This window comes from Oryctolagus cuniculus, chromosome 8 (genome assembly GCF_964237555.1).
Source record: "Oryctolagus cuniculus chromosome 8, mOryCun1.1, whole genome shotgun sequence".
Lineage (NCBI taxonomy): Eukaryota > Metazoa > Chordata > Mammalia > Lagomorpha > Leporidae > Oryctolagus > Oryctolagus cuniculus.
Window position 1 is genome coordinate 71,734,042 of NC_091439.1, and position 22,966 is coordinate 71,757,007.

General features: G+C 39.4%; 1 protein-coding gene across 4 annotated transcripts in view; it reads right to left on the reverse strand.

Annotated features, from left to right (window-relative positions):
- The window catches only part of GRID2 (glutamate ionotropic receptor delta type subunit 2), a 1,616,513-nt gene that overhangs the window by 106,529 nt on the left and 1,487,018 nt on the right, over window positions 1-22,966 (reverse strand). The window lies entirely within an intron of this gene.

Sequence of the window (22,966 nt, forward strand, 5' to 3'; positions counted from 1 at the left end):
ATTGTTGAACACATCAAAAGGAAAACTGGAAAATTCCTCAGAAGGAATGAAAATGGAACTACAGCAAAAAACAAAGCAAAAACTTATGGGATTCAGCAAATATAGTATTAGCAGGGAACTTTATAGCAATAAGTGCCTGCATCACAAAAGATAGCAAATCTCAAAAAACAACCTAATAATACATCTCCAGGACCTAGAAAAACAAGTACAAATCAAACCCAACATTATTGTAAAGGAAGAAACAACAATTAAAGCAGAAAAAAATGAAATAGAGACAAAAAATATTGAAGATCAATGTAATAAGGCATTCCCCCCCCCCAAAAAAAAACACCCAAAATCAATAAACTGTTAGCTAGACTAATGAGAGAGGGAAGAAAAAAATCAGAGGCCAAAAAGGAGATATTAGTACAGAAATACAAAGGATCATTAGGAACTATTATGAACAATGACAACATATTAGTAAACCTGGAAGAACCTGAACTAAGCAATGACATATAATGAGATTGAATCAGTAATAGAAATTCTTCAAATAAAGAAAATTTTAGCAGAAGATGACTTCATTGATGAATTCCACCCAACTTACATGTTTTTATTAACATAAAGAGAATAAATTTTATATATTTCATAGATACAATTCTAAGAAGATAACCATACTTCCTTCCATCCTTCCCTCCCTCCATCCATCCCTTCTCTTTTCTTCCTTCCTCCTTCCTTTTATTCTTTTCAATTTACTTTGTAATTTCAATTTACTTTATAATCATGGGCTTAATGCAGCACTAACCATAATGTGCAACATGTCTAAAAAGTAGAAAGACCATTGTTCCACAGGATTATATGTGGAGCTTCAAAACAATATTCAGATTATATGACATCAGTTTTATTATACTTTTTATGCATCCTACGTTAACTACCACATATCAGAGAAAACAAGACTGGATTATTTCGCTAAACAAAATGGTCTCCAGTTGCATCCATTCTGTTGCAAAAGACAGGTTTTCATTTTTTATGGCCTAGTAGTATTCCATTGTGTGTGTGTGTGTGTGTGTGTGTATATATATATATATATATATATATATCACATTTTTTTAGTCATCAGTTGATGGACATCTGTGTTGATTCTATATCTTAATTATCATGAATTGAGCTGCAATGAACATGGGGGTACTAGATCAAATTGAACAACATACCTAAAAGATCATTTACCATGACCAAGCGTAACTTATCCCAGGAATGAAAGGATGGTTCAACGTAGGTAAATCAACAAACATAATATATCACATCAGCAGAGTGAAGGATAAAAACCCTATGATCATCACAATACATGCAGAAAAGGTGTTAGATGGAATTCAACATACAAGCATGTTCAAAACCTTGAACAAGGAGTATACCTCAACATAACACAGACTGTACTGACAAAACCCCAGTCAACATCATATTGAGTTGGGGAAAGCTGAAAGCATGTCCTCTTAAGTCCTAAAGCCAGATAAGGATGTCTACTCTCATCACTTTTATTATATACACATTGGAATTTCTAGCCAGAGAAATTAGGCCAGAGAAAGAAGGAAAAATATACAATAGAAATTGAAATTATAAAGCTACTAGAAGAAAGTATAGACAGAACACTTTAAGTTGTCAGTATAGGAAATGAATTTTTAAGTTAAGGTCCCAAAAGTACAGTCAACAAAAGTGAAACTAGACAAAAAGCACTATATCAAAGTAAGAAGCTTCTGTACAGCAAAGGAAATAACACACTGAAGAGGCAACCAGTAGAATGGGAGAAAATATTTGCAAGCTATTTGACAAAGAATTATTGTCCAGGATACATAAGGGATCCTCCCAATAAAACTCACTGAGAACAACAATATGCAATTCAGATAAGAAATGGGCAAAGGATCTGAATAGACATTTCACAAAAGATGGAATCCACCTCGACTTCTAACAAAAGCACTCACATAAAAAAGGAACTCAGTAGACTAAATTCCTCAATCTCAAGTGAATAAAATGGTCATTTGCTGTCACAAATGGCCAACATATATAGAAAGAAGTGTTCAGTATCACTAGCCATAAGGGAAATGCACATGAAAACCACAATGAAACAAAATCTCACTCCAGTTAGAAAGGCTATTACCCAAAAGACAAAAAGATAACAAATGCTGGTGAGAATGTACAGAAAAGGGAATCCTAATAGACTGTTGGTAGGATGGAAAATTAGTACAGCTATCCTGGAGAACAAGATGGAAGTTCCTCAAAAGCTAAAAATAGATGAACCACTTAACCTAGCAATCCATACCTTGTGATATGGCTGGTAGGCTCCACACACAGAAGAGAAGGAGGGCTACCTTCTTTAGGAATCCCTCCTGACTCCTGGGAGCTTTCTCTGCTCTTTTTTTCAATAAACTTCTTTAACTTTGCTCACAAAAAAGGAAAAAACAAGACAGGGAAATGGAAATACTATCAGTTGATTCTATATACAGGTGGTGAAATATTAAATGTTATGTGTAAACCTCTAGAAGCAATACATGTCAATAAAATGTTTTAAAAAATGTTTTGAAATTGAAAAACTTTTTAAAGTACAGTGAAAAAACCTGTTGGAGTGAGGTGGACACTATGGGAAATGGTGGCTTGATCAGCATAGCCCTGACTGTTAATGAACAACTTAATACATTATCCCTCTTAGTAGTTTTTTTTATCTGTTCTACTTAATATGACTGGTTTAGATCTGTAATTGATGCACAGTTATTCTTAAGTGTTGAAAATTAACTGAAATGTGATCCCTGTTGAACATGGTGGTGGGAATGGGAGAGGGAAGAGATGTATAATTTGGGACATGCTCAGGCTGACTTGCCCCAAGTGGTGGAGTTGGAAGCATACCAGGGGATTCCAATTCAATCCCATCGAGGTGGCATGTACCAATGCCATCTCACTGTTCCAGGTGATCAATTTCAGTTCACAGTTGGTCATGGTGGAGGGACTGGGAGTCAAAGGGAGCACACAGACAAGTCTAGTACCTGCTAACGCTAACTGATGGAGTAAATAAAAGGGAGAGTGATCCAACATGGGAAGTGAGATACTCAGCAGACTCATAGAATGGCAGATGTCCTAAATAGCACTCTGGCCTCAGAATCAGCCCTAAAGGCATTCGGAGCTGGCTGAAAAGCTCATGAGAGTATTTCAGGCATGGAAAGCCAAGACACTCTGGCAAAAGATCTCTGCGAGTGAGATCTCAGTGGAAAGAACAGGGCATCAAAGAAGGAGGTACCTTTCTCTGAAGGGAGGAGAGAACCTCCACTTTGACTATGACCTTGTCTAAACAAGATAAGAGTCGGAGAACTCAGAGGGCTTCCATAGCCTTGGAAACTCATGACTGGAGCATAGGGAGATTACTGATGCCATAGACAGGAGTGTCAATTGGTAAAGTCAACAACAGGAGTCACTGTGCACTTACTCCTCATGTAGGATCTCTATCCTTAATGTGCTGTACATTGAGATTTAATGCTATAACGAGTACTCAAACAATATATTTCACTTTGTATTTCTATGGGGGTGCAAACTGTTGAAATCCTTACTTAATGCATACTAAACTGATCCTCTGTAAAAAAAAAAAAAAAAGAAATTATCAATTCCCAACTTGACTCTCACTGGGATTAAACATGACAATAGGTCTGCTCTGATTTCATCATCATTTAAAAAAAATCATCTATTATTTTTCACTTTATGTTTCTGTGTGGGAGCAAACTGTTGAAATCCATACTTAATGTATACTAAGCTGATCTTCTGTATATTAAGATAATCGAAAATGAATCTTGATGTGAATGGAAGGGGAGAGGGAGTGGGAAAGGGGAGGGTTGTGGGTGGGAGGGACGGTATGGGGGGGAAGCCATTGTAATCCATAAGTCGTACTTTGGAAAATTATATGCATTAAATAAAAGTTTAAAAAAAATATTTTGGATATTAACCTCCATCAGAAATAAAGTTTGCAAACATTTTCACCTAAAAAAAAAATCTTCATAATAAAATAGATATCAGCAGAATATATCATTAAAAACAGAAAATAATGTTTAAATTTTTTCCTTTGTTTCTTTAAATTTGATGTAAAAATTATATATATTTATCATGTTTAATATGTGTTAAAATGTGTGTACATTGTGGAATGGCTTAATTGAAGTAATTAGCATTACTTCACATACTTATCAGTTGTTATGGTAAGAACCTTAAAATCTATTCATTTAGCAAATTTCCAGTGTGTATGTGTTATGTGTGTATGTGTGTACACATATATATGTATAAATGTAATATATATAGTATCGCTATGAATTATAGTCACCATGTTTTACATGTTGCTGTTATTTCTTCTATCAAATGGAAATTCTGATAATGTTGACCAAAATCTTCTCACCAACCACCCCTGTGGAGAATGAAATTGACTAATATAATGCATCACCTGCCACTTATGCTTGACAGTAAAATAAACATGGATGATAATTAAATTCCGGCATGGAAGAAACCCACTTCGACTTCCTACAGAAGCACTTTCGGCACTAGGTTATAACTTGAGTTCTTAAACTTGCTGCATAGCCCACAAACTGTCCCTTGTTCACAAGAGTCAGAATGACAAGTCCAGCAATGTGCATACTTCAGCCTTAGTGTGTGAAGCATTTTAATGCAAAGAGTCAGAAACTAGTCTGTCTCACCCTAAAAAAGATTTGTTTCTTAATGCTTATGAAAATAATTATAAAGTATTATTTTAATTATTAACTTTAAATTATAGCAAAATAAGAAAACATTAGAAGCAGTTGAGTTCACTTTTGTTAAAAAAAATAGGATTAAAATCCCTGTCTCTAAATTCCGTAAACCTAGTGTTTTTCAAATACTCAAAGTTGAGTTGCCTAATGTTTGTATAACCACTGAGCAATCTATAAGAGTTACATGTTCATTTGCCAGTGAGAACATTAGTATTTTTGGTATGTTTCAAAGGAATAATGTAGAATGGGTTGATGTAGTTTGATATTCTTTCTTCACAAATTCATTACTGAAATCTATAATATAGACAGCATTGTGTTTGCATGATCTCTGTATAATTCTGTGAAGGCAGATTTACACTCATTTAAAACTACAATTCTGTGTATGATATACATTTTAATAAAAATAAAATTTGAGATTATATAGGAAAGAGTGACTAGTAGGGGCAGGAAAAGCTTTGTGGATAAAATTGACATCAGAGCAGGAAACTGGGAGATGTTGAAAATTGTGAAGGGAGATCAGAGATAATTGTACTTCTAGCTTCAAATTTGATGTAAAAAGTGAACCCAGATTTTGGCAATTGTTTGAAAGTTTTCACCAACATTTTAAGACAATTTTAAAGATTTTAGTCTCATTTATTTTTCTATGTGAATGTCAGCTTGGTTTTATTCATTGCTGTAAATGCCAAAGGAGGAGAAAGATTCAAGAAGGATCAAATCCTGCAGTAATGTCAAATAGCGTGCATACTGGAAAGAGGGTATTAAGTGAGGTGATTAGGAAGTCCTTCCTATTTTTGCAGAGAAGTTTTAGAAGTGGTGAAATTGATTACTGAGAGTGGAAGGAACTGGATGTGAGGTAAAGAAATGGTACCAGTTGATGAGGAAGCAGAATGGTAATTTGAGACAGAAGCTTAGCCAAGAAATCTCTGGAAAAATACAGAGATTGAAGCCTGGAAGATGGCAGCGATCAGCCAGCTGAGGGAAAGAATAGACAAAATAGAAGGGCTAGTGTGTGATCCCTGTACAGATCTAATAGGTTACTTGGGGAAAAAGTATGGAATATGTTACTTTTGGAAATGTAATTTAATAAACCTTAATGCAAAGTGATATGGTTGTTGGCTTATACAAGTCAGCTGTAGGTAAATATGTTCTTTGTAAAATTACGGTGTTGTCATATTAAGAAATGTCAGTTAATTTCCTGGCTTGGAATGTGTTTCTAATAGAGGAGTATGTGTCCATTTTATAGAAAGGTAGAAATGCACAGTGTTTTTCAAATATATTATCTCACTAGATGCTCTATAACCAATAAGAGAAAGGTGGTATTAGCTCCTTCCAGTTGAGAAGTTTAGCGGCCTGGAGAGGTTAAGGGACTTCCCACATGACTAGTAGATGCCAAAGAGGGCTCTCCTGTTCCAGTCCATTGATCTCACAATCTCCTAATAAACTAGTTTGATCCTGGCCTCCAGTAATTCTCTGTTGAAGGAGTAAATTACAAATACAGAAAAATAGAGCCAAAGAATCACGATGTATTGGTGACTTTTCAGTACATTCTAATACAGGCATTATCCTGATTACAAAACACAGTAAGAGATAGGCATATTGACATAATTTCATCATGGTAAATCATTATTGTTCATTTCCTTATGATGCCTCTCATATTTACAAAAGCTAATTTGCAGTTATTATTTGACTTTTGGAGAAGAAAACATGCACTGACAAGCAGACATAGACACTCTTGCCTCTTAGGTCTATACTTCTCAACATAAATGGCTCTTGTTACAATTTGATTTAATGTGTTGTGTCTACGCAGTTCAGTTCCAAACTGAGTGCTAGATAAATTCTAGATGAATTAAGAAAAATGCTCAAAGTTAAGGCTGAAAGTCCTAACTATGAAAAGTGTGCTACTGTATTTCTAACCTCCAGTACTCTTCCTAGTACCTACTCATCATTTTGAATGTCTCTTAAGAGTTTGAGATATTTGGCATGGAAATTTCCAGGCAACTGTGGCATCCCAATACTATCATGGATATGTAAGTATCCAAATTGAAATGAAGAGAAATATTCCCAGATAAAGAGGAGGGGCAACTCTGAGGACAGTTTATTGAGTTGGCAACACTGATGTCATATAAGAAAATGAATGAGGAAAAAACCTATTCAGTAATGCAACCACTGACTTGAGAATATGGAGGAATATCTAGAAAAAGATAAGGGCTGGGAGAAATAACGAGCTGTTTGTATTTTAAAATCATGTTTCAAAAGTTGTTATAGCAAAGGTGATGTCAATGCATTGGAAACATCAGTAGAAGATTTAAAAAATGATTGAAACCACATCCTGTGTGGGCTGGAAGAGAGCGTTTCAAAGGAAGAGAAGTCATTTATAGATTACAGTAAGCTTTTAATCAGCATGTGGAGGTGGAAGACAACTGAAGTGAAGGAGGTGAGTTATGTGGGGTGCCGAGAACAGCAAAAGAGAAGGTTCTGGGGGCTTGCTGGAGGAGTGTGTGACCAGGGAACAGGGCAGGGTGAAGCAAGAGTGTGCACCTAGCAGTGTATGAGAGCAGTATCACAGAAATGAGTGTGCTAATGAGATGGAGGGCAGTGGGCTGAGTACAGATGAGAGACGTGGGTAGTGATTGGTGAGGTCAAATCCAAATGTCTTGTGAATTATTTCTTCTGCCTCCGAAGAGCCCTATTCTTTTCCTTCTTTGTTCAAAACTCTCCTGCCTTTTGGCTGAAGTTCTTTTCCTGTCTCTCTCAGGGTATTTCTGGCCATTTCTAGCTTTGATTTACTTTGTTCTTTGTTTTCCAATCGTATTTCACACTTAAATTTATATTTCTTGGATCCTCTGGGACTCATTATCTCCTAAAATCTGTTACATAGTCATTTTTCACTCAACATATTTATGTAGGAAGTTTTATCTAGAGTAGGTAGGTATTTCCACAACATTTCTTTTTCAGGTTTTTATGGTTCCAAATGATTGCTGTTGTGTTTCTTTCATTATGTTCTCATCTAATGCAATGACTGTGGCCTTTGACTAATGTTAAAAAATTAAATCTCATAGTTTGTTTTCTAAAACCTTGCAGCAGTAACAATAATTTGACACAGCATCTCAGTATTTTAGTGTGGAACTCTAGGTACAGAGAAAATTATATGCAACCCCACAAAACCATGTTTAGAGCACTAACATTTAAAAATGCATATTTTCTCTTAAAATGATTTAGACTGCTTTACCACATTTCTGCTACATCAAATGAAGACTTTCCCAGTGTCAAACACTTTAAACAGAAAGCAAAACAGCTTGGTAATTTTAGAAATGAAATATCCTTAGGGAATATCTAGTTTTCAGGTCATAATTCTTCTACCAATTTTCATTTGAAACAAACAGATCTATCTTTGTCTTTTTGGATTCCAATATTACTTAAGGGGGTCTAGCAGGGTGAAGCAGATGTCAAAGATGTTCAACAAATGTTCAATTTGCTTCATCTAGACAGTGCTGTGCATTGCAGAGTTTCCAAATGCAGCATTAGTCTCCTGACCTTTTGAGTTTCCCTTTACTTCTAGAAACAACTAGAAATAAACATTTTCAAACCTCTGCACCTATGCACGACTCAAGTTTTATCATTTTTTTTGGTAAATGCAAAAGTCAAACCTTTAGCAACTGAATATAAGAAATCGTCAAACTCAGGGCCAGATGGACTGGTGTGTTGAAATGTAGCACGCCATAGCAGATCTTAATTCAACTGACAATCACTAACAAGCTGTCTGACTTATAACAGCTTTCTCTACAGAAATAGCATCTTTTCACCACATTTATTGCACTAAGTAATGATACTTGTAGACAATCATAAAAATTAATGAGTGAGTTAATGAGGGTATTCCAAATTATAATTTGGATGAGAAAATACAGTCAACTATGGTTTACTGAATGAGGCCAATCTGCAAAAACTGAAAATAGTTACTGAAAAACAACATGTTTATGGACATGATCATGTGCAAGATATTACTGTGTGGGATACAGCAGGAGTCAGATTTAAATACAGTAAGAACTAAGGAATTTGTCTTTTAAGGATGTATTATATTAACACATAATTAAAACTAGAAAACACTTACGTGATAGCTTAAATGGCATTAGGCTGAGTATATATATTTTCAAAAGCCTGAATACAAACTGAAAACTTGGAGACAAATGTAAAAATGTCATGTAATATAATTAAATGATCAGTGCTAACAATTGAGTATTGATAACTACAATTCACTGAGCTCTTTCTCTGTGGAAGATGCTGTCTTGGTGTTTCAAGGTACTAACCTCATTTAATCCTGGCACACTTCCGTGATGGACTTGGGGGCTTGGCCTGGTATCTTCCTCTTTCTCAGTTCTTTCGTACATCCATATGGCTGCCTCCCTCAGTTTTCTTCAGATCATTTTACAAATGGCACCTTAGTAAAGACTTCTTCCCTCATTCCTATGCTAGCTATGCAGCCAACCCTCTAATATTTATCTTATTTGCCTTTTGATTGCTTCCTCCCACATTGAACACACATTATGAAATTGAGAATTTTTGTTTCTTTATTGACTACTGTATCCATCACTCCTAGGACTATATGGGCAAGTGTTAAGTGTTCAGTGAATATTTGTTGAGTGAATAAGTGGCACCATTTTCATGTTAATAAAAATCTTTGTATTTAAATATATTTAAATTGATAATACTATATAAAATGATTATATGTTCCAGAACTTAAAAATGAGAAAGTAAGAGTATATCCTTATGTGCAAATACAAGAGACTATAGTATGTAATTATAGACATTCAGTTAAAGTATGGGAGACTATAATTAGCTTCTATTTTAAAAATATGAAATAACATCCATATTTTTAACAAGCATAATAGCAATAGCAATGCATCTATTGTTACAATGCTAACAATCATTGCAATTATTTTCATGAAAAACATTGAAACTAAGCAAAGTTCAATAACTTGCTCTAGATCACAGATCTAATAAGCAACAAAGCAGGAATTTGAACACTTCTCCCTGTAGCCGTATCCTAGAAACTTGTCACTGTACTTTGCCATTCTCATCGGTTTAATGCTTAAAATATAACTTCCATTTTAACTATTTTCTAGTTTTTTAAACTTCTTTACCCAGATTTGTTGAACATATTAAAACAAAAATTGAACATCCATAAAATGCTTTGAATTATAATTATCTTTTGGGAAAACAGGAAAAGAAACATTTAATTATTTCACACTCTGAATAAAATTTGTCCTAATCAATCTGTCATTTGTCAACATCCAAAGATCATCATTAAGTTTCATTTTAGAAATTTTAAAGTAAGCAATTAAATCCACTGTGAAAACAGATATTTTGTGACAAATTAAATATGACATCCACTTGTGCTTCACATTTAAAATCAACAAACTAACCCAATACTAAAAGTATTATAATTGGAAAAACTTTCTTAAGTGTTTATTAAAAATCAAGAAGATGATCTGCTTATTTCTATCTTCTTATTTCTATCTTCTATTTCTATCTTTCTATTTGAAAGATTTTTTACACATATATTGCATTACTTTTTAAATGACATAAAAACAGAAGGCTTATTGTACTCATATATACCTAGTACATAGGTGTGGTTAAATTAACTTGCCCAGGAAGAGGAAAGACTGGAGAGAATTGAGGGTGTGTGTCTGGAATTGAACTTTGATGAACCAAGCTCATTTAAATTTGTGATGAGCGTATTTCTTTCTGGTTCAATTGTTTACTATTTTCTTCAAGAACATACTCATGACAGCTCATTAGGAAAGCAATTTTCCAGTTTTTATCAAAAGGCTTCAAAATGTTCAGACCCTCTGATTTAGTAATACATTTTGGGGAACTTATGCCAAGACAGTAATTTGAAATTTAGGAAGAGTTTTTTTTACATAATTATGCTCACTCACTGCAATATTATTATTATATTTTGAAATATTTTAAATTGCAGAGTAATGCATGCCCCTTAAAATGCCACAGTATCTAGAGCAGCAGAGTATCTCTTCTTTGAAACTCTTTCATCTTCTACCTGACCTCAGAAGTCATTCTGTCACTGGTGTGAGTTTTTGCAACTTGGAAGCATTAATTTTTTTTTTTTTAAGTTTTAAGGCTTTTATTCAGTGAGAGAAATGCATAGGAGAGTGAAGGCTTTATCTAGGGGATAAAGAAAAGTCTGGAAGCTAAGTTAGGGTCTATACCACGCAGAGAGCAGGCCAGGAGTGAACCTTGTGCAGGCAGGAAAGCAGGGAGCAGGCAGCCCTAAGGCCACATGCCCTGCAGGCATGGGCAACAAGGGCAACAAAGGGAAATAAGGGAGAAGAAAGGGAGGGGCCTACCATGTTCCAGGCCTTTTGTCCACTTCCCAAGGGGAGTGGTTACATAGCCTAATTGGCAGGTGGGCATACAGGTGGGGTTCAGGTAGGGGCATGAGATCACACAGGGGTGTGGTTGAGGGCGTGGACTCCAGCTTACAAATCGAATCAATTTTATCCTATCTGCCTGCCTACATCATTCACCCCTCAGAGATTCCAGTCCCTTAATCTTAAGGGATGTTGAAGGGCGTAGTGGAAGCATTAATTTAAGAAAACACATTATATACATGCACAGCACAACATAGTTTTCCACAAACAGTATCATGTGATGGCATCAATGTTTTGTTAATAATAATCATTTTATTTGTTTAAAAGGAAGAGAGAGAGAGAGAGAGAGAGAGAATATATTGATCATCTTCCATCCAATGGTTCATGTCCCAAATACCAATAGCTGAGGCTGGGCCAAGCCAAAGCCAGAAGCCCAGATCTCAGTCTGAAACTCCCAGACTGAGGGGATGGGAAGGACACAAGTGATGGAGCCATCGCCTGCTGCCTCCAACGGTGTGCATTAGCAGGAAGCTGGAGTGGAGAGTGGAACAAGGACGTGAACCTAGCCACCCCAGTATGGCATGTAGACATACCAAAAAACAGCTTAACCACTGCACCAAATGTTAACTGCCCCAAACCTATTTTAGTCAGACTAACTGGATTCTATCCTTCATTATTCTTCCAAAACTTCTCATGAGAAGATTAATAATGGCCTCCACTTTATCAATCCCATGGTCAATTCTTTTTTTTTTTTTTTTTTTTTTTGACGAAAAAGGTCTTCCTTTTTGCCGTTGGTTCACCCTCCAATGGCCGCTGTGCCGATCCGAAGCCAGGAGCCAGGTGCTTCTCTTGGTCTCCCATGTGGGTGCAGGGCCCAAGGACCTGGGCCATCCTCCACTGCACTCCCGGGCCATAGCAGAGAGCTGGCCTGGAAGAGGGGCAACAGGGACAGAATCTGGCGCCCCAACCAGGACTAGAACCCAGTGTGCCGGCGCCGCAAGGTGGAGGATTAGCCTAGTGAGCCGTGGCGCCGGCCCCATGGTCAATTCTAAAACTCACTTGTTGGCCAGTGCCGCGGCTCACTAGGCTAATCCTCCACCTTGCGGCGCCGGCACACTGGGTTCTAGTCCTGGTCGGGGCGCCGGATTCTGTCCCGGTTGCCCCTCTTCCAGGCCAGCTCTCTGCTGTGGCCCAGGAAGGCAGTGGAGATGGCCCAAGTACTTGGGCCCTGCGCCTGCATGGAAGACCAGGAGAAACACCTGGCTCCTGGCTTCGGATCAGCGCAGTGTGCTGGCCACAGCAGACATTGGAGGGTAAAAGGAAGACCTTTCTCTCTCTCTCTCTCTCTCACTGTCCACTCTACCTGTCAAAAACAAACAAACAAACAAACAACAAAAAACTCGTTAAATCAATCCTGCCATGAATTTCTTTCCTCACTTCCCTTCTAGAATTCTACACCACTTTTCATTTTTATTATGAGAGGCAGAAATACTGATAGAGGCAGCAACAGAAAGAGATCTTCCAACTACTGGTTTACTGCCCCACAATTCCCAACAGCCTTGGGCAGGTGACTGAAGTTAGGAACCAACGTGGATGGCAGGGATCCAATCACTAGTGTCATCACCACTACCTCTCAGTGTGCATCAGCCGGAATTGGGGTCAAGAGCAGAAAAGGATGCTGAACCCAGGCACTTCGATATGGGCTGTAGCACCTTAATCACTAGGCCAAATGCTCACCATGACCATGTGGTTTTATTTTTACATTTATTTATTTAAAAGATCTATTCATTCATTTGAAAGGCTGAATGACAGAGAGAGATCTGGGGCTTGGGTAGGGGATGGGTGGGTCCCCAAATATCTGTCACAACCAGGCCTGGCTCAGGTCAAAGTCAGGAACCAGGAACTCCATCCTGATCTCCCATGTAGGGACTCAGCCACTTGAACTGGGATCTGCTGCTTCCCAGGCACGTGAGCTGGAAGCCAGACCAGAACTGGAGGCTGACTGGAACCCGGGTACTCCTACATGGGGTGCCAGTGTTGCAAGTGGCGGCTCAACCCGTTGCACCACAATGCCAGCCCCCACCACTTTATTTTAATTTTACTCTCCTGGCCATGTTTGCTTTACATCATTTGTTTGTTCTGCCTTTTTTGGTGTCACCTCTTAATGAGTGGGCAAATGCTTCAGGGCCCAGTCCCTGGCCATCTTCTTTCCCGATGAGTCCCTCATTCATACTCCCCAGCCAGGACCTCTCCTCAGATCTCCAGGCTTCCACAAGGGATCCTCAAACAGCTCATGGAAAATATTTTTAATTAATAATAAAAATTGTTTAAAAATATTATGAAAACCTATGCATGAACTTAACAAAAATAGACTAATATTTAATTTCCTTTTCCCAAAAGCTTTTGAAGTTCCCTAATCAAATACCTAAGACCTCTGCACTGGGATGTCTAAAAGGCATTTCGAAAGCATTATGTCTCATATTGAACTTCTGATTCTCCTCCTCCTCACTGCAGTCTAGTCTTTCTGCAGCCTTCCATGCCTGCTCAGAGCACGGCCTGCCTCCCGTGTGAAGGTCAAGCACGTGAGAGACAGCCGCTGTCTTCTCTTATCTCATCAATATCCGTCAGCAATCCATACCCAACTGTATCAGTGCTGACGCCTCCTCACTGTCTTCCTTGGTACCATCCACGTCCAGCATGGCACCGCCTTTCCTCTGCATTGTCACAGTGGCCCCTTAACTTCCTCTGGCTTTGGTCCTTCCAGGATCATGTCTCTCCCGTGCTCAAACCTCTACAGTGGCTCCCTATTGTTCTCAGAGGAATGCCAGTGATCTCCAGAGCCCTGGGCAGTTGGGCTCACTAGTACCTCTGTAAGCTCATCCCTGTTCTCTCTCCTCTCTTGCTCTCTGAGTTTCAGCTTTGCTGACCTCTCTGCTCTTTCTTCAGTGTGACAGGTATACTCTCACTGCACTAGGTGTCCTCTCTGCCTTGAACACCCTTCTCCAACATATCCACAAGGCTAGCACCCAGGCTTCCTTTACGTCTTCATTCTTGTGCCCCTTGATCAAGAAGCACTGCCCTGATCATCATTTTTAACACTGCCAAATATTCATTCCACTCCATAACGCCTGCCTCTTTCTTTTTAATAGCACTTAATACCTTCTAGTGTTTAACACTAAAAGGCAGGCTCCATGAAAGAACTTTCTTTTTCTTTTGCTACTTATTGGTTTACAACTATTTTCTAAACCTGGCATATAGTAGTTGCTCAATGAACATTTGTTGAAGGAATGAGTGGACTGCAGAAATAAAAACTGAAAGCAGAAAAATGGTAAGGAGGCTGTTGGTTCAGGGATGGGGACTGGTCCAGAGCTATGAGGATACGGAGGAAGAGATAAATATGAGACATTCATAAGGCATCAAGAGCAGGCATGGGGCTGGTGCTGTGGCACAGTGGGTAAAGCTGCTGCCTGCAGTGCCGGCATTCCATATGGGTGTCGGTTTGAGTCCCAGCTGCTCCACTTCTGATCCAGCTCTCTGCTGTGGCCTGGGAAAGCAGTATAAGATGGCCCAAGTTCTTGGGGCTTTGCACCTGCAAGGGAGAGCTGGAAGAAGCTCCTGGCTCCTGCTTCGGATCAGCGCAGCTCCGGCCATTGTGACCATCTGGGAAGTAAACCAGCAGATGGAAGACCTCTCTCTCTCTCTCTCTCTCTCTCTCTCTCTCTGCCTCTGCCTCTCCTTTTCTCTGTGTGTAACTCTGACTTTCAAAAAAATAAATCTTAAAAAAAGGGCAGGGTTTAAGTTCTCATTGGATGGTATAGGGTGGCAGAAGGAATTGTGGCTCAAAGGTGTCTACTTAGGTCACTGCGTAGATGGTGAGAACACAGATTGGGAGGCTGCCTTAGGAAGTGGAGAAAGCACTGTGACGGAGAGGCAGTTTGGTTTTGCACAGTTTGCATGAGAGACAGGCCGCAGTAGCTGAGGAACAATGCAGCGTAGCCAGAACTGCATCAGCACTCAGCGCAGCAGCAGAAACAGCAGTGGAGGTAGGAATCATGTTGATCGCTGGTATTTGCGGAACATTGATATATGTTAGGTACTGTTTAAGTACTTTACATGTGTTAACTCTTGTAAGAGTAGGGCTTTGCCATTCTTTGTGATGGTTATCTACTCCCTGAGCAAGAGAGTCGCTTACCACCTGCCTCACCTACTTAGTATTTTTTCCTGTAAATTTGAAATCCATTTCTCAGTAGCTTATGATATGCTTGGCTTGAGTAAACTTTGGTCAGGTTTTTGAAGCTGCTCTGAGGGCCATGTGTGTATTTCCTTGTAAAACTCATATTTAGCAGAGAAACTTAGTAGGTGAGTTTGGCAAGAACCCTGCCCTCTACCTGGTCACCCAGCTGTGGGATCAGATTCCTTAGCCACCACCAGCACCAGGTGATGTCCCATCACCCTGCCTTGTCTTCAGTGAACATCATGTGAAGTCAGATGGCCTTGATGCTTCCTCTTAGTAATTTTCTGTCTATGGGTCTCTATAGCACTTCTCAGCTCTAAGTTCTCTCTTGTCCATGTTGTTTGGAGCTGAGCCTAAATCTCTCTCTTCTACTGCAGAATCCCATTTCCATGATTCCTGTAACTGATCTAATTGTCCTGCATAAAATCTTCCTTACCATGCGTTCAAAGGCATCACTGAATAATTTTTCCTTAAGCAGTTAATACACCACCATTGTGTCAGTTTTACAGTTATGAAGGATAATTCTGTGTGTTGCAATGGCCCTGAAATGCAGAGAGATTGCACATAGTTTTATTTTTCTTCCAAATAAAATATTTTCTCAACATGAAAATTCATAAATACAAAACCATTAAGCTTGGCATAGTCAACGAAGAAAACTGGAATCAAATTGTTATTTATAAATATTAGAAACCCTAGAGTTCTTATGGCCAGATTTCAGTGATGAGGAGAAAGGGCAGTAATGTAAATTGTTTAAAGAAAATTGAGATTCTTCTATCACAGTAGCTCCTCGTTTTACTGTTCAGAATATCTTAAGCAAGCACCAAGCAATAATGCTGATAGAAAAACAATTTAAACTGGGACGTATCAAGAAAGAACTGAAATCATGTGCATCCAAGTGGGCATAATATAAGAATATTTTGGCTAAATTGATCTCTCTAGTCTCAAAGGATCACATTTGAAAACGTGCTTTTCTTATCTAAGGCGACTTCCAGTCAAAGAATAAAACTGCTGTTAATCTTGCATGTGCTTTTTTGTATGTAAATCGCTTAAGCTTCAAACATCACGATAAAAAGAAAAAAATCAGAGCATTTGTCTCCATGAGCGAGCACATAGAGTTGATGGGATATAACTTGCTATCAGGCTGGGCAGAAAGAACATAGGTCTGGAGCTGGTCTATGTGTGGAAATGGCAGATGAGAATGGCAGTAGATAGTTGAGAGCTTCAACAGTTAGCAACCCGTGACCTGAACCATGTGAGAGGTCTGTTCTCACGTCAATGGGAAGGTCTGACGAATCATATTCTCTTTAGTTGTTAACCTAGAGTGTTTTTTTTTTTTTTTCTTCTGAGCTAGATACTGGTAGTTTTATTTGGAAAGTTCCAAGCTAAACTTTTCGACTACCCGTGTGCTGTGTTCTACAATCGCACCGTTAGCGCTGCTCCCACGGAGGAGGAGGGGAAATGCCATTGCTGTGTGAACAGGGGCTGTGTAAAATGGACATGGTCAGGTGGCTGAAATGCCAATGTCATCCATGAAGTCACAGGGCTTTGTTCTTTCAACACATAGAAATCACCAAAGGTTTTGGATCCTGTTTCCTTTTATGTGGGATGGTCCAGAATTTCTAGAAAGTTGACCCTTGGTTTAAGAACCCATTTGGTTCATTTTTTTTAAAAGATGTATTTGATTTATTTGAAAGACAGACTTACAGATGGGGTTGGGGTGAGTCTTCCATTCTCTGGTTCTATTCCCAAATGGCTGCAACAGCTGGAACTAGACCATTCCAAAGACAGGAGCCAGGAGTTTCCTCAGGTCTCCAACATGGTTGCAGGGGCCCAAGCACTTGGGCCATCTTCCACTGCTCTTCCAGGTGCATTAGCAGGGAGCTGGATTGGAAGTAGAGCCGCTGCGATCTGAACAGGTGCCCACAAGGGATGCTGGCATTGAAGGCGGCTTTGCCTGCTAAGCCACAATGCTGCATCCCTTTCCCTCAACCCCATTTTCTTATTAAAGATGATTTTTCACTTTGCCATTTTAGTATACACTTAAGAATTTTAAACCTTTAGAAACAATAACTTCATATATTTCTGGATGATAAGTGGATGGGGAATTTAGAGGGTTAATTGGCTTTTTCAACGTCCAAGTCTTTAGGAGTTGTTTCCTGCTGGTCTGTGTAAGTATTCCAGAATTAGGCGTGATCAGTCCCCATGAGCCGTGTGTGAAAGGCACTGAGCAATGTATTTTGAAATATGGTAACTCTTCTCTGGTGTATTCACATTCTGCTTACCTTGAATTACTCTTGAATTTCAAAATACTGTTCTGTCAGAGGCTATTAAGTGCTAATAAACATTAACGGGAGTCCATTGAAGGGAGCTATCTTTCAGTGATGCGTGCAAAGTGTTTCCAACCTTTGCTTAGGAAATGCTTGAGAGTGGAAAGCATAAGCCATTATTGCTCTGTACAATACTGTTTCTACTTTGCAATTTAACCTTGAAAAAATAGCATGTATATTTCATGAGCAAAAACAAAATACATAGTAGCTTAGTAAGTATGTACTGCTCAGTAGGAAGTTGGAGAAACAACACAGCATTCTCCCATGTCTCGGCTTGGACTTTGTGCCTGAGTAATGAAATCTATTGCCTGAGTCTCAGTCATGGCTACACCATGTTGACTTATTTGCTGTGTGACCTCAGGCAAGATGCTTAACTTCTCTGATCCTTAGCGTCCTTATCCACAAGAGGAGTGAATGATAATAGCATTTATTTCAGGGGATGGCTGTGAAAATGAAATAAATTTCTATATAAATGTTGTAAGTCAATGTTATTTGGGAGATGTTTTAAAGAGTTGAAAAATTAGTCAAAATGTATTTGACTTTATTACTTAACATATAAAAGAACCTTTTTTGTTGGTCATAATTAATTTCCTGGTTGATTGATGTAAAACTATCCATTTGTGTACTTACCTTATTTTGTCTAACATATTCCTTGGGGACATTTGTGGTGGAGGAAAAACTAATTACACAGGAGATCTACTTAACATACAGTTACAAAAAAATTCAAGGGGGCCGGCATTGTGGCATAGCAGATAATGGCGCTGTCTATAACGCCAGCATCCCATATGGGCAACTGGTTCCAGTCCTGGCTGCTCTACTTCCCATCCAGCTCCCTACTATCACACCTGGGAAAGCAGCAGAGGATGCCCAAGTACCTGAGTCCCTGCAACCACATAGTAGACCTGAATGAAGCTCCTAGGCTCTGGATTCTGCCGGGCCCAGCCGTGGCCATTGCAATCATTTGGGGAATGAACCTGTGGTTGGAAGATTCTCTCTCTCTCTCTCTCTCTCTCTCTCTCTCTAACTCTACCTTTCAAAAACAAAACAAAACACCAACCAACCAAATAAACAAACCCCCCCCCAAAAAAACCAAAAAAATTCACACTGATTTTTTAGATCTCTATTGCCAATAAAGAAAATATAACCATTTATTTCTTTCAAGGTCACTGAAATGTCACTTAGACTAGTAAGTAAATTTCCTATATATAAGAAGTTAACAGTGAAATGACCTATTGTATCTTACAGAATTTAGGGAAATTTGAATGCCCTAAAAGGTCAAATGTAATCATATACTATTTATAAGCCCTAATGAGAGAGTTAAAATTTAAAGAAATGTTACTGAGGTTTTTTTTTTTTTTTTTTTTTTTGACAGGCAGAGTGGACAGTGAGAGAGAGAGACAGAGAGAAAGGTCTTCCTTTGCCGTTGGTTCACCCTCCAATGGCCGCCGTCGCGGCCGGCGCACCGCGCTGATCCCATGGCAGGAGCCAGGTGCTTTTCCTGGTCTCCCATGGGGTGCAGGGCCCAAGCACTTGGGCCATCCTCCACTGCACTCCCTGGCCACAGCAGAGAGCTGGCCTGGAAGAGGGGCAACCGGGACAGAATCCGGCGCCCCGACTGGGACTAGAACCTGGTGTGCCGGCGCCACAAGGCGGAGGATTAGCCTAGTGAGCTGAGGCGCCGGCTGTTACTGAGTTCTTGTACATTCATACTGACCACTGATTACACAAGGTGGATTTGTAGCTTCAAGGAGTAACTTTTGTGGTCATTATTTTTCTTTTTTTAAAGTAATTTTTTATTTATGTAAGGTGAACAAATTTTGTGTATTTCATATATACAGATTTAGGGACATAGTGATATGGCCCACTCTTTCTGCCCTCCAGAAAAAGTATTAATCCCCAAGAGTACAGTGATGTCCATGCATTAAAATATATAACTGAAACATGGATTGGCACTTAAATATAATTAATAGAAATGAACTTGAACACTTTTACATAATGATGAATTTTAATGAGCTATGAGGATGTGATTTTATTCCCACAAATATGAGTATTGGGCGGGGGATTGGGTCATAGGGCAGACCTACCGGAGTGCCCATCACCAAGCTAGATTTAATTAATTTCGACTCTGTGCCTCAGAGGGTGACACCCTGTATAAAGGCAGGAAGGTAGCCAGAGGGCACTTGTAAACTGTCCAAGACATAGAGCCGGAGAGTTAAAATTGGAGAAGCCGCATATGCCATGAGTCAAAGGAGCAATTTTGGGGTCAGGAAAGGAAGATTAAGCCAAAACTCATGAGTATGCAGGGGCGGGGTGAACTACAGATGGAATAAGGAGCGAGACAGCTAGCAGGGTGTCCTCAGTTGGGGAGTTGAGGGGTGTGTGTTATCCGTAGAGCGTTTAAAACAATCTAGGCAACTGTGAAATCTAATCACACAAGGAAGAGCCTAGGATTTACAGTGTGCTTCCTAAGTTTTGTTAACTGTCACCCCTTGAAGGCATTTGAGTTTGCAACCCCTGGGGACAAGTGCTTAAAAAAGGATTAGAATTTCTGAGGCTGTTTTTTAATTGGATGTCTGTGGCTTGTTTCATGTATGGGTTGGCCTTGCTTCAAGGACAGCTTAGGGGTTTGGACAAGGAAGGTTCTGTGTGCATTCACTAGAACTCTTTGGAGGGGTTCAATTGCCAGGAAATGATGGGTAAATAGAAAATGATGGTTAGTGAAAACATTATGGTGACTTGAGACATTCATGCTCTATGTTACTTAACATGTAAGATTATCATGATGCACAAATGAGAACATAACCATGAAAGCAAAGTCATGGAGCTAAAAAGCTCTGTATAAATGCAGAACATGGCAGAGATTGGAACTGTTTTGGACATTCCTTTGCATTCACATGAGAAGATATTTAAGGTTCTGACATAATCTTTCAATTAAAGCTGGACAACGAAAATAATTTCCTTTGCTAATAAACTATTTACAGTCGATTCTTCTACTTTATTTAGATGCTTAGAGTACATAAAATAACCTCCTGAAGTTAGGAAGCACTGAAGAATAAAAATAATAGTGTCATCTTTAATGAAAGAAGCTGATTAACTGACACACCTGCTCTGTTTAATCTCCTCTGCTCATCACCTTGATGATTAATATAAGTGGGTGGACGATGCTGCTATTTGCCAAGCTGCCAGTTTTACAAATGCCAACGTGTAGTGTACTTCAGTCTCTTCCCATTTCTCATCAAGGCTGAAAGTAATTTAAACTGGCTCTCCTGCTGATAAATACTATTCTCTGCTATTTACAGATATTACACAAAATCATTACAGAGATTCAATAGAGAGACGATTTCCAGTATAAAGCTTTAACTATGTAATCTCCTTATCATTCTCTCACATTCAACTTTCTTGAAGGGCTTATCTCTGAATACCAAAGGAAAAAAGAGATTATAATTTCTTATTTGAGAAGAGGATTGTGCCTATCAGGCAACACTGCCCCAGCAAGACAGAGAGAGAAACTACAAATTAGTTAGACTGTTGCAGTATAAACAAGTCGCAGCAGGTGGCATACTCATAAAGGAGTGGCTGGGAATTTGCCCAAACAACAGAATGCAAAAAAAAAAAAAAAAAAAAAAAAGAAAAGAAAAGAAAAAAAGAAAAAAAAAGTACAAAAGTGCTAGTAAGTAAAATGTAAAATGGTAAGGTCTTATCTGTGGCACCATCTTAGGCTCTGGCCCCATTGTCACCATTTTGTACAATAATGGCCCAATCACAAGTGGCAGCTCCACCCCCACCCCAATGGGATAGGCTGCTCCCACCTCCTCATCTCCATAAAGCTCTAGGAGACCTGTTCTCCTAGTCGAGGCTGTTGTTCTCTTGTGCACGGGGAGGCAGCCTGTCGGGTCCCCCCCCCCCCCACAATAAACCTTCTCCCTTACTCCGGTGTTTGGTGTGTTTTGTGGTGGTCTTTCATTTCAAAAAATATTGCACTACAGTGTGCTATATTTTCCTCTCTAGGGTAAAATATTTAACAACAGTCATTATTCCTGAAGTTAGAAAAAGGATTTTGGGGGGATAAATTATAAATCCACAGAATGATTAATGATGGTGACTGTGAAGCAGTTCATATTTGTGGAGCTTGAGGCAAAAACACAAATGGAAGCTGGTGTACCACATTTCTAAATATTTAAAAGTTCCAAGTCCAGCTATCAAAATTTTAAATAAAATATATTATATATTCTTGAGTAGGACCTGCATAACTTCTCTTCTTACTTCCAGATCTTTCCTCTCCCATGAGATGCCTTTCCCCACGCATGTAGACATGCTGTGTACACCCACATCCAAGAGCACTCCTACAAAAAACCATCCCTTGGCCACCCTTGGGTCTAGGTAGTTACACCTAGTGGGCATGGTTCCTCCTCAAAGAATATACTGGGGAGGGAATGGTGTTGTGGCATCGTGAGTTAAGCTACCACCTACGATACCAGCATCCCATACAGATGCTGGCTCAAGTCCCAGCGGCTCTACTTCTGATCCAGCTCCCTGCTAATGTGACCAGAAAAGCAGTGGAAGATGGCCCAGGAAGGTAGCCTCCTGCACCCATGTGGGAGACCTAAAAGAAGATACTGGTTCCTGGCTTTGACCCGTCCCAACTTTGGCCATTGCAGCCTTCTGGGGAGTCAATCAGTAGATGGAAGTTCTTTCTCTCTCTCTCCTTCTCTGTTAACTGTGACTTTCAAATAAAAAAATAAATCTCAAAAAAAAAAAAAAATCCACCAAAAACCAAAGCATATACTGGAGAGAAGGATCCCAAACTTCCAGAAAATAGGATCAGTTTGGTTCAAGCAGGGCTTTATGGGGTCTGCCATCTGGATTATGGTCTAGAAGTTGGAGCTGGGCTCCTGGTGCACCTGCCCCCTCGACTCTGCCAGGTCCTCATTGGGGGTGAGGGCAGTGGAAAGAAGGTGGCAGAAGGGGGAGTTGAAGGAGCAGGTTGCAGGCAGGGGTGTTCCTTGCGTGGCTTTAAGTGTAGTCCAGCTATGATGAATTTGAGTAAGTGATAATGACATTAGGCTTTCCTCTTCGTACTTAGCTGCCACGTTTCTGTTCCCATTGAACTTGGACAAACATCCCTATGAAGAAGATGGAAGCCATTACCATAACTTTGCCGATGGAGAACTTGCCTGTGAGGGAGGCTAAATGATGTTCCAGGCTTCACCATCAGTGAAGAGCAGCAGCAGGGCTCACATGTGGATTTTACAGTGCAGGGCGCTCTGCAGGCTAGCT